Source organism: Salvelinus sp. IW2-2015, linkage group LG33 (genome assembly GCF_002910315.2).
Source record: "Salvelinus sp. IW2-2015 linkage group LG33, ASM291031v2, whole genome shotgun sequence".
Lineage (NCBI taxonomy): Eukaryota > Metazoa > Chordata > Actinopteri > Salmoniformes > Salmonidae > Salvelinus > Salvelinus sp. IW2-2015.
Window position 1 is genome coordinate 6,897,275 of NC_036872.1, and position 13,674 is coordinate 6,910,948.

Consider the following 13,674-nt stretch of genomic DNA (forward strand, 5'->3'; position numbering starts at 1 on the left):
CATCCTGATAGGAAGTGAAAAATCTGAAATCGAGGCTCTGTTCCAGGGCCTTCCTATTAATTTGCCTGAAATCTATGGATCTACATGCACTGCATACGCCTTCCACTAGATGTCAACAGGCAGTGAGAGGTGGAATGGGGTGTCTAGCTTGATCTGAGGCRGAACAAGAGCTTTTGGAATGACGTGACCAGAATTTTCATTGTCTTGGAAGGCGCGAGAAGGGACCCCAGATTGCGTTCTGAAAAGCTTRCGMTATAGACGTTAGATATCTCCGGCTCTGATTTTATTTGATATATGTGTTAAAAACATCATAAAGTAGTTATTTTAAACCGAGTTATATCAGTTTATTGAACGTTTATTMRGATTTTCGGCATTTTCTTTRCTTTGCYTTATGTGAAGTTGGGCACGTRTGCGCCACATGGCTAGCTTTGGTTGCTAATTCGACAGGAGAAGAGGACATTCTACAASCAAACAACGATTATTCTGGACAAAGGACAACTTGTACAACATTCTGATGGAAGCTCATCAAAAGTAGGAACCATTTATGATGTTATTTCGTATTTCTGTTGAAAATGTTTAGTCATATTTTCCGCCCTGATTTTGGGCGCTGTCTCGCTATAACGTAAGCTGTATGTCGTACTAAAGTTATTTTTAAAACTCTAACACAGCGGTTGCATTAAGAACTAGTGTATCTTTCATTTGCTGTACAACATGTATTTTTTAGTAAAGTTTATGATGAGTTATTTGATTAGATTAGGTGACTCTCCAAGATTTCTCCGGACAATTTTGTGCATTTTGACTACGTATTCACATTGTAAAACCACGATTTGTACTGCTAAATATGCACATTTTCGAACAAAACATATATGTATTGTGTAATATGATGTTATAGGACTGTCATCTGATGAAGTTTGTCAAGGTTAGTGAATAAATTTATATATTTTGCTGTTTTTTTCGCTATCGCTACCTTTGCGGTGAATGAATGCGGTTGTGTGGTTGGCTATTGTAGTAAGCTAKTATAATGCTATATTGTGTTTTCGCTGTAAAACACTTAAAAYATCTGAAATATTGYCTGGATTCACAAGATGTTTGTCTTTCATTTGCTGTACACCATGTATTTTTCATAAATGTTTTATGATGAGTATTTAGGTATTTCACGTTGCTCTCTGTAGTTATTCTAGCTGCTTTGGTGATATTTGTGATTGTAGCTGCAATGTAAAACTATGATTTATACCTGAAATATGCACATTTTTCGAACAAAACATAGATTTATTGTATAACATGTTATAAGACTGTCATCTGATGAAGTTGTTTCTTGGTTAGTGACTAATTATATCTTTATTTGGTCAAATTTCTGATAGCTACCTATGCGGTAGAACAATGGTGAAAATATGCGGTTGAGTCTTTTGCTATCGTGGTTAGCTAATAGAAATACATATTGTGTTTTCGCTGTAAAACATTTTAAAAATGGGAAATGATGGCTGGATTCACAAGATGTGTATCTTTCATTTGGTGTCTTGGACTTGTGATTTCATGATATTTATATGCTAGTATTTACTTGTGGCGCTATGCTAGGCTATGCTAGTCAGCTTTTTTACTGATGAGGATGCTCCCGGATCCGGGATTGTGACCAAGTAGAAGATATCCCCAGTATGGATGAAGCCGGAGCTGGAATGTGAAGCTGGTTAACTTTAGAAAACCCTGAGTAGATCTAGCTTGCTTAGTAGGATACCCCCTTGGTATAGGCTCTGACATTAAATAGGCTATGATGTCTTGCTCCTACCTCACAGCAATGCTGTAGCCTACCCACACTGTCATAAAACTACATAGGCCTTACAGGTCTATTTACTTTCAAGCATGCTTGGCTATTGATTGAGCGATGGTTAAATAGTAGCCTAAAATGTGTTGTGAATGGACAACAGTAGTAGTGAAAACTGGAACAAAATGGAAATAGTCTAAAATTGGAGTGGAGGATACGTGTATGAATGATAATGAATCACTTCTTGTTGGAATGCTTTTGTTGAGTAAGAATGCATATGTTGGAACCCGGTTTGAGGTGTCAAATGGTGAAGTATGCCTGGGAATTGAAAAAGACTGTCAGAGTGACCAGGAGTTGTCTTATTTTGATTAATTGTATTTCGGAAGAACAGAGGAAGATTGTAGTGAGCCTCAGAGTAGAGTACCCGTCAAAGGAGTCATCTCAGGGGTGACGACGGATGTTCAGGTTGAATACCTGAAGAAAATTCCTGGTGTGGTTGGTGCCTGGCATCTGACCTGCTGGGTGAATAAGAAAGTCTGTCAGTCCTGTTGTTTTTTGATAAAGAGCAAATACCTATACATGTGAAGCTTGGTTATGTAAGATACGTTATAAGAGCTTTCATCCGCAAACCATTGCAGTGTGGGAGTCATGAATTGTAAAGGATTTGGCCATGTTTCAAGTTTGTGCAGACGGACAGAGTATATTGAAGAACGGTGTGTAGAAGGACGATGGTGTTGCAATTGTGGTGAGGATCATGATCCCGAGTTCTTGGAGTGCCCTGTAAGGGTGAAGGAGATTGAGGTGGCAAAGTTAGAGCGGTCAATCGAATCTCCTTTGCGAAGATACTACCACCTGTAGTAAATGTTAACTGCCAATCAAAACATACCCTGTGTTAAAAAGGTGGATTTTTTGGCGTTCGATGCCACGTTGATAAACTGTACGTCACAAGTCTTAAAGAAGTCTAAGAAACTTGACATTATTGAGACTGCTGCAGAACAGTTTTTGCAACTTTAGGATTTTACATCTGAAGACTTGCAGGTTCGTCCTCCCAGGTTCCCCTTGAGCCTGTGTACGGATCAGATCAATAAATTTTTTTTACAGAAAACTGGTTTGATTTCTTTTAGTTCATTGATTAACTTTTTGGTAGTTTGCTAGTTTTTTGGTTGGGCATTTTGTTCAATTTTTGTGAATCCTGTTTACATCCTGCACAGTAGGTGGTGGGATGCACATTACATTGTGCGATCGCCATATGCCAAAGAAGAAGAAGAAGAAGAAGAATTAGCTCAGTTGGTCAGGTGCAGGGCCTAGTTGGAACAAAATCCTGCAGTCGCCTGCCTGCTGCACTCCAGGAACAAAGTTGCCAACCCCTCCTCTAGTAACTTTTGAAGTAAGGTGAAGTTGCCCCTAGATGCTGACCTTGGGTAAGTTTAGATTTCCCCCCACGTATGGTTAAGGTTAGGATTGGGGGAGGGGAAGCTGATCCTAGTTCTGTTCAAAGGGGAAGGAGTCATGTTGAGTCAAGTTTCCTCTCCTGATTGGTAGTATCTAAAGATCATATACCTCTGATAATTCCCTGGACCTCATGGTCAACATCAAACAATATCCATTACAATGAAATGCACAATATCATTGCTCAGAAGCAGTGTGATAGTCTAATGCACCAGTTAATGACTTGTTTATTGTTTACTCCATGTGTAACTCTGTGTTGTCTGTTCACACTGCTATGCTTTATCTTGGCCAGGTCGCAGTTGCAAATGAGAACTTGTTCTCAACTAGCCTACCTGGTTAAATAAAGGTGAAAAAAAAAAATAATAATAAATAAATTCTATTGAAGCTGGTCCAAGGCTTGAACGCTTTGTAACCACTAGATGGTGTTATGCACTTAGCAATGGAGTACCTCTGCATGGGTTTGAATGAAAGGAATACTGGTAATTCTATTAACCCGTCATTCTTATAGATATGTTTGCTGTTGTGAATAGTCCAAATTATATATTACAATACATATCTATTTAGGTGATGGTGCAATGACAGTCAAATGTATAATCACATGGTAGGACCATTTTCGGTTGTGAGCTAAAAGCCTTGTCTTTCTACAACACATCCTCACCAACTGGTAGTCAACACTGATACCTTGAACTTGACGATGACCATGCTTATAATAGTCACAAAATCATGAAACATAGAGGTCATTTGAATCTTTATAACTGCGAGTTGAGGTTGAAGATGAGGCTCCAAGGGTCCTGACTGCAGATGTCCAATGCTCATCATGTCCGCTACTCTCGGATGGCCACGTCCTTTCTAGTCACCCGAAGAAGAGGTGACTGGGCTCTGAAAGATGTATAGAAAATGATTTACTGTGCTCTTGTCGCCAATGAGCACACAAATTAAGCAGGCAAGGGGTCTACAAAGGAGAAGATAACCCTAGGGCAATGGGTACGTCTAAAATGGCACCCTATTCCCTACGTAGTGAACTACTTTTTAAAGATTTCGAAAAGACGTCACAGTTGGTAAATGCTTTTTTGGGTTGTGATGTGTGAATTGTTGCTTATAAATAAATGAGTGAAAGAGTGAACAGATGCCATTCAGAAAGAAGACACACACAGTGAAACATTAAGTCACTGGAGTGCAGTTTGAAGCAACTGATTGCCCCCTTGCAGATCTGTGTGCAATCAGCACAGTGTGTCTAATTTCACACCAGGAAAAAAATTGGTGTGCAAAAGCCTTTGCATAATGGGGACCTATGTTTAAACGCATATATCAACCACAGGTGGCCGGTGGCACATTAATTGAGGAAGATGAGCTCATAGTAATGGCTGGAACGGAATCGAACACATCAAATACATGTTTTCCATTTGTTTAATACCATTCCATTCACTCCATTCCAGACATTATTATGAGCCGTCCTCCCTTCAGCAGCCTCCTGTGATATCAACTCTGTCAGGGGTTTGATTCCTGGGGATACTTTGCTGCCAAAGCCTATGCCATGTGATTGTGAATGAGAAAGTGTGATAGCACTCCAGTGGATATTCTCAACGCAAAAACCACATTAGCTCTTATTGACTTGCGAGCTATACTTCTCACAGACACTCAAGACTTAGAATGCTGCTTGTCCTCTGGATGACAGTAAAACAAAATGTCAGCTTCATTCTTAAAAAATATAGTACCAGCCAAAACATAAGACACGCCTACCTACGCATTCCAGGATTTTTCTTAATTTGTACTATTTTCTACATTGTAGAATAATAGTGAATACATCAAACTATGAAATAACACATACATATGTAATTATGTATTAAACAAATCAAAATATATTTTCTATTTGAGGTTCTTCTAAGTAGCCAACCTTTGCCTTGATGACAGCTTTGCACAATCTTGGCATTCTCTCAACCAGCTTCATGAGGTAGTCACCTGGAATGCATTTCAATTAACAGGTTTACCTTGTTAAAAGTTAATTTGTGGAATTTCAAATCAAATTGTATTTGTCACATGCGCCGAATACAACAGTGAAATGCTTACATACAAGCCCTTAACCAACAATGCAGTTTTAAGAATAGATAAGTAAATACAATTTTAATAAAAGTAACACATAATTGAAGAGCAGTAGTAAAATATCAATAGTGAGGCTATATACAGGGGATACCGGTACAGAGTCAATGTAACGATGTACGCTGAGAGTCGGGAAGCAAGTTCAGGGAGTGATACATTTACATTTAATTAATGAATTAACAAATCAAGAAACAAACAGCGCACCGACATGGAACAGAAGCAATGACGACTGGGGAAGAAACCAGAGTGACATATAGAGGGCAGGTAATCAAGGTGGTGATGTAGTCCATGTGAGTGTCACTATGCGCAGATGCACGTAACGATGGTGACAGGTGTGCTCCATAACGAGCAGCTTGGTGACCTAGAGGCCGGAGAGGGAGGACAAGTGACAGTACCCCCTCCCTGATACGCGGCTCCAGTCGCAGGACGCTGACCAAGATGATGATCCCAGGGATCAGGTTCGAACCAGTCACCTCTGCTAAGGCGCGGGAACCTGTCGATCCAGCTGAGGCGCGGGAGCATGGCTACCTAGAGCGCCAGAGAGAGAGCATATGTGACAGTAGCCCCTCCCCGGCACGTTCGGCTCCAGCCGCAGGACGCCAACCACAGGGACGATCCGGAGCGGACTGGTCGCCTCCGCTGAGGCGCAGAAACCTGACGAACCGGCTGAGGTGTGAGAGCCTGATTTGTAGGCTGAGACCTCCCGGTTGCCTCGGTCGAGGCACAGGAACCTGTTCACCTAGCTGAGGCATGGGAGCCTATCGAACCCGCTGAGGCATGGAAACCCGTCGAGCCAGCTGAGGCAGGGGACCTCCCAGGTAGCTCCGGCTCCAAAAGCCAGACCCGACATCACGTCCAACACCAAAACAAACAAAAAAACGCTCCCTGATGCTTCCCTTTGTTGAGTTGTCATTCTGTAACGATGTACGCTGAGAGTCGGGAAGCAAGTTCAGGGAGTGAATACATTTAATTAATAAATGAACAAAACAAGAAACACAAACAGCGCACTGACATGAAACAGAAACAATGACGACTGGGGAAGAAACCAAAGGGAGTGACATATAAAGGGCAGGTAATCAAGAAGGTGATGGAGTCCAGGTAAATGTCATTATGCGCAGATGCGCGTAACGATGGTGACAGGTGTGCGCCCTAACGAGCAGCCTGGTGACCTAGAGGCCGGAGAAGGAGCACACGTGACAGTCTGTTCAGGAGTCTTATGGCTTGGGGTAGAAGCTGTTAAGAAGTCTTTTGGACCTAGACTTGGTGCTCCCGTACCGCTTACCGTGTGGTATGCGGTGTGGTAAGCGGTACCTCTGACACTGTCTGGTATAGAGGTCCTGGATGGCAGGATGGCTTCATTTTTGCAAATCTTATAATAAAGCTGTTGTTGGAAGAATCTACAGTCTCTTTCTTCCAATATAATTTCCCTGACAAACATTATGTGCAAAATAAGTTAAAAAATAAGTTACAAACAACTAAAAAAAACTAACAAAATAGCACAGTTGGTTAGGCGCATGTAAAATGTCAGCCATCCCCTCCGGCATCATTCTACGAGATATTGTGGCTTTCTGTTGTTTTGTGGATATGTGTTACTGGCTGCAGATGTTTCACTCCAACATTGGAATTAGTGTTATCAATTCGTCATTAGGACATCAATGCACCATTTAACATAATAGATTATTGTCTATTATTGACCTGTTATACTGCAGTTAAATCCATTTCAGACTGAGAGGAGAGGTTCATGTGTTGTAAGCTATATGAAGTATGTGTTGGTAGGGGAACAACTAAAGCCCAAGTGACAGTGTTCTGGCCCGATATTAAAACAGTGTGGGCGTCTGTCCCCTGTCAGAAAGCTTTGTCTGCATTAGAAAGTCTATGGAGAGAAAAGGCTGGCGGCGCTCTCACTGAGCCAATATTCAGGGCTCATTATGGTCATAGACAATGGAGATCAACACCATTTATTAGTCCCCCCAGCATCCTCAGATACCCTCTAATGGAGCTTTCTTATGGCTATTATGGAAGTAATTTACTCACATTCTCTTCCCCTGCCCTCGCTGTCACTTTCACTAGGGGATGTACTGTATGTAGGGGGATCTATGTATTCTCTCTGGGCTTGGCTAAAACCACAACAGCATGCCTGCAGTAACAAAAATAAAACTGCCAAAATACTCAAATCTCCTCCCCCTTTGCCCATCTAACTGGGCCATATTTCACTTTTGAGGGAGACAGACAGAATCTGTGATATTCTAACGTATGCCTGTTATTTGGATCATGCTACACAGGGGTCCTACTTCCTTCCCCATTGTTTTCCACCCAACAATGCCACAACTAAACTAAAGATATCCTAAAATCTTGGATTGACTTTGGATCCATAGACTGCTTTTTGGGTATCCATAAGATGAGGTAAATCTATTTTGTCTAAACGACCTCCAACCTTTACTCCCTCTTGTGGAACATTTCGTAAAATTGTAATAAGCTGACCACTTGCAGCTAAAGCTATGCAGTCACGACTCTTCATTATGCTTCAAATAAAATAACATTTTATTCATCACATGCTTCATAAAAAAATGGTTAGTGCAAAAAGGGCCAATGCAGATAGTCCAGGTAGCTATTAGTTAACTATTTAACTGACTATGTCACAGTCTTATGGCTTTGCGGAAGAAGCTGTTCAGGGTTCTGTTGGTTCCACACTTGGTGAATCGGTACCCAGTCAAGATGCTCTCAATGGAGCAGCTGTAGAACTTTTTGAGGATCTGATAGAGAATGCGTCAGCTTTGGATTTGTTGGAGTGCGTTAATGTGAGCAATGACCAGCATTTCAAAGCATTTCATGGCTACAGATGTGAGTGCTATGGGGCGATTGTTATTTACAGGGCTGTGATGATACCAGTATTGCAATATTCTTTCCATGGCAAAAATAAAAACACAAAGCAGACCAAATTCTTAGGCCCTTCAAAAACCTGCTGTATGTAAAATATTGTGGGCTGTAGCTTGAAAAATAAATACATGTGACTCTGCATAGGCAGTATAGAACAGCAGCCTCTGCTAAGAAAATGGGTGGCGGTCTAAATATATTTGTAAACAACAGCTGGTGCACGATATCTGAGGAAGTCTTGAGGTTTTGCTCACCTGAGGTAGAGTATCTCATGATAAACTGTAGACAAACACTATCTACCAAGAGAGTTATCTATATTCCTCGTAGCTGTCTATTTACCACCACAAACTGATGCTGGCACTAAGACCGCACTCAATGAGCTGTATACGGCCATAAGCAAACAGGAAAACGCTCAGCCAGAGGTGGCGCTCCTAGTGTCCGGGGACTTTAATGCAGGGAAACTTAAATCCGTTTTAACAAATGTCTACCAGCATGTTAAATGTGTAACCAGAGGGGAAAAAACTCTAGACCACCTTTACCCCACACACAGAGACAAAGATTTCCCAGGCCCTCCATTTGGCAAATCTGACCATAATCTTATCCTCCCTATTCTGGCTTACAAGCAAAAACTAAAGCATGAAGCACCAGTGACTCAGTCAATAAAAAGTGGTCAGATGAAGCAGATGCTAAGCTACAGGACTGTTTTGCTAGAACAGACTGGAATATGTTCCGGGATTCTTCTGATGGTATTGAGGAGTAAACCACATCAGTCACTGGTTTCATAAATAGGTTAATTGATGACATTGTCCCCACAATACATATCTCAACCAGAAGCCATGGATTACAGGCAACATCCGCACTGAGCTAAAGGGTAGAGCTGCTGCTTTATATGAGCGGGACTCTAACCCTGAAGCTTATAAGAAATCCCGCTATGAGCTCCGACGAACCATCAAACAGGCAAAGCGTCAATACAGGACTAAGATCGAATCTTACTACACCGGCTCTGACACTCATCGGATGTGGCAGGGCTTGCAAACTATTACAGACTACAAAGGCAAGCACAGATGTGAGCTACCCAGTGACACAAGCCTACCAGACGAGCTTTGAGGCAAGTAATGCTGAAACATGCATGAGAGCATCAGCTGTTCTGGATGACTGTGTGATCACACTCTCTGTAGCCGATGTGAGTAAGACCTTTAAACAGGTCAACATTAACAAGGCCACAGGGCCAGACGGATTACCAGGACGTGTACTCCGAGCATGCGCTGATCAACTGGTAAGTGTCTTCACTGACATTTTCAACCTCTCCCTGTCTGAGTCTGTAATACCAATATGTTTCTGTACCACTGTTTCAATATGTACCAATGTCTCTGTGTCCAAGAATACTAAGGTAACCTGCCTAAATGACTACCGACCCGTAACACTCATGTATGTAGCCATTAAGTACTTTGCAAGACTGGTCATGGCTCACATCAACACCATTATCCCAGAAACCCTAGACCCACTCCAATTTGCATACTGCCCCAACAGATCCACAGATGATGCAATCTCTATTGCACTCCACACCGCCCTTTCCCACCTGGACAAAAGGAACACCTATGTGAGAATGCTATTCATTGACTACAGCTCAGCGTTCAACACCATAATGCCCTCAAAGCTCATCACTAAGGTAAGGACCCTGGGACTAAACACCTCCCTCTGCAACTGGATCCTGGACATCCTGACGGGCCGCCCCCCAGGTGGTAAGGATAGGTAACAACACATCCGCCACGCTGATCCTGAACATGGGGGCCCCTCAGGGGTGCATACTCAGTCCCCTCCTGTTCTCCCTGTTCACTCATGACTACATTGCCAGGCACGATTCCAACACCATCATTAAGTTTGCAGATGACACAACAGTGGTAGGCCTGATCATCGACAATGACGAGACAGCCTATAGGGAGGAGGTCAGAGACCTGGCCGTGTGGTGCTAGGACAAGAACCTCTCCCTCAAGGTGATCAAGACAAAGGAGGTGATTGTTGACTACAGGAAAAGGAGGACCGAGCACGCCCCCATTCTCATCGACGGGGCTGTAGTGGAGCTGGTTGAGAGCTTCAAGTTCCTTGGTATCCATATCACCAACAAACCAACCAAGACAGTCATGAAGAGAGCACGACAATACCTATTCCCCCTCATCAGACTGAAAAGGTTTGACAGGGGTCCTCAGATCCACAAAAGGTTCCAGAGCTGCACCATCGAGAGCATCCTAACTGGTTGCATCACTGCCTGGTATGGCAACTGCTCGGCCTCCATCCGCAAGGCACTACAGACGGTAGGGCGTACGGCCCAGTACATCACCGGGGCCAAGCTTCCTGCCATCCAGGACCTCTATATCAGGCAGTGTCAGAGGAAGGCCCTAAAAATTGTCAACCAGCCATCCTAGCCATAGAGGGTTCTCTCTGCTACTGCACCGGAGTGCCAAGTCCTGGTCCAAGAGACGTCTAAACGGCTTCTACCCCCCCCTTTTACACTACTGCAACACTCTGTTTATTATCAATGCATTGTCACTTTAATAACTCTACCTACATGTACACTACCGGTCAAAAGTTTCAGAACACCTACTCATTCAAGGGATTTTTCTTTATATTTACTACTTTCTGCATGGTAGAGTAATAGTGAAGACATCAAAACTATGAAATAACACATATGGAATTATGTAGTAACCAAAAAAGTATTAAGCAAATGAAAATATATTTTATATTTGAGATTCTTCAGATAGTCACCCTTTGCCTTGATGGCAGCTTTGCACACTCTTGGCATTCTCTCAACCAGCTTCTCCTGGAATTATTTTTCCAACAGTCTTGAAGGAGTTCCCACTTATGCTGAGCACTTATTTGCTGGTTTTCCTTCACTCCACGGTCCGACTCATCCCAATCATCTCCATTTGGTTGAGGTCGGGTGATTGTGAAGGCCAGATAATCTGATGCAGCACTCCATCACTCTCATTCTTGGTAAAATATCCCTTACACAGGCTGGAGATGCGTTGAGTTAATGTCCTGTTGAAAAACAAATTATAGTCCCACTAAGCCCAAACCAGATGGGGTGGCGTATCACTGCAGAATGCTGTGGTAGCAATGCTGGTTAAGTGTGCCTTGAAATCTAAATAAATCACAGACAATGTCACCAGCAAAGCACCCCCACACCATAACACCTCCTCCTCCATGCTTTACGGTGGGAAATACACATGCAGAGATCATCCGTTCACCCACACTGCGTTTCACAAAGACATTGCGGTTGGAACCAAAAATCTCCAATTTGGACTGCAGAAAAAATGACAAATTTACACTGGTCTAATGTCCATTGCGTGTATTTCTTGGCCCAAGCAAGTTTCTTCTTATTATTGGTGTCCTTTAGTCGTGGTTTCTTTGCAGCAATTCGACCATGATGGCCTGATTCACACAGTCTCCTCTGAACAGTTGATGTTGAGATGTGTCTGTTACTTGAACTCTGTGAAGCATTTATTTGGGCTGAAATTTCTGAGGCTGGTAACTCTAAAGTTCTTGACATTTTCCGTATTACGTACCTTCTTGTCTTAAAGTAATGATGGTCTGTCGTTTCTCTTTGCTTATTTGAGCTGTTCTTGCCATGATATGGACTTGATCTTTTACTAAATAGGGCTATCTTCTGTACACCGTCAAGAGTGTGCAAAGTTGTCATCAAGCCAAAGGGTGGCTATTTCAAATATAAAATATATTTTGATTTGTTTAACACTTTTTTGGTTATTACATGATTCCATATGTGTTATTTCATAGTTTTGATATATTCACTATTACTCTACAATGTAGAAAATAGTACAAATAAAGAAAAACCTTGAATGAGTAGGTGTTCTAAAACTTTTGACCGGTAGTGTACATATTACCTAAATTACCTCGATTAACCGGTTTCCACACACATTTACTCTATTTTACTGCTGCTCTTTAATTATTTGTTACTTTTATTTCATACATTTTTTACATAACACATATTTTTCTTAAAACTGAATTGTTGGTTAAGGGCTTGTAAGTAAGCTTTTCACTGTATTCGGTGCATGTGACAAATACTATTTTATTTTATTTGATGACAACATAATGATGTTTGTTTCCCGAAATTACAGCTGTTTTCCTAAAGAAGTTAAATTAGTTTTGTCTTTTGTTTCCTTTCCACGATACAAACAAGTATTGCGATACTGGTATCGTCCCGACCCTAGTTATTTAGACACGTTACCTGTGCGTTGTTGGGCACTGGGACTATGATGGTTTTCTTGAAAAATGTAGGTATTACAGACTGGGTCAGGGATAGGTTGAAAATGTCAGTGAAGACACTTGCCAGCTGGTCAGCGTATGCTCTGAGAACTCGTCCTGGTAATCCGTCTAAATGTTAGTCTGTTTAAATGTCTTACTTACATTTTTAGGTGGACTGCAGTGCCCAAGGCGTTACTACAGACCTGGGTTCAATCCTGGACTGTATCACAACCGGCCGTGATCGCTAGTCCCATAGGGCGGCGCACAATTGGCTCAGCGTTGTCTGTAATCCATGGTTTCTGGTTGGGATATGTAGGTACGGTCACTGTACGGATGACGTTGTCGATGCACTTATTAATGAATCCGGTGACTGATGTTGTAAACTCCTCAATGTTATAGGATGAATCCCGGAAAATATTCCAGTCTGTGCTAGCGAAACAATCTTATAGGTTAGCATCCACTTCATCGGACCACTTCTGCATTGAGCGCGCCACTGTTACTTCCTGTTTGAGTTTTTGCTTATAAGCAGGAATAAGGAGGATAGAGTTACGGTCAGATTTGCCAAATGGAAGACGGGGGAGAGCTTTGTATGCTTTTCTGTGTGTGGAGTAAAGGTGATCTAGAATTGTTTCGCCTCTAATTGTACTGTTGACATGCTGGTAAAAATTTGGTAAAACAGATTTCAGGTTCCCTGCATTAAAATCACCAGCCACTAGGAATGCTGCCTCTGGATGTGCAATTTCTTGTTTGCTTATGGTCCTATACAGCTCGTTGAGTGTGGTCTTAGTGCCAGCATCAGTTTGTGATGGTAAATAGACAGCTATGAAAAATAGATGAAAACTTTCTTAGAATACCTCATGAAATAGTATTTACTAACTCAGGCAAGCAAAACCTTTAGTCTTCCTTAACATTAGAGATTGCGCACTAGCTGTTGTTATCAAAGAGACACACAACTCCCCCCTCAACCTTACCCGAAGCTGCCGTTCAGTCTTAAAGATGCATAGAAAAACGAGCTAGATGTATATTATCAATGTCCTTGTTCAGCCACGACTCCGAGAAACATAGGATATTACAGTTCTTCAGGTCTCATTCATAGGATTGTCTTAAACGGAGCTCATCCAGTTTGTTCACTAGTGATTGTATGTTTGCCAATAGAACGAAAGAGAGGTGGTTTATTTACTCGCCGACGTACAATATATATATATTTTTTTCTTCAGAACATTAACCGTGTGTAG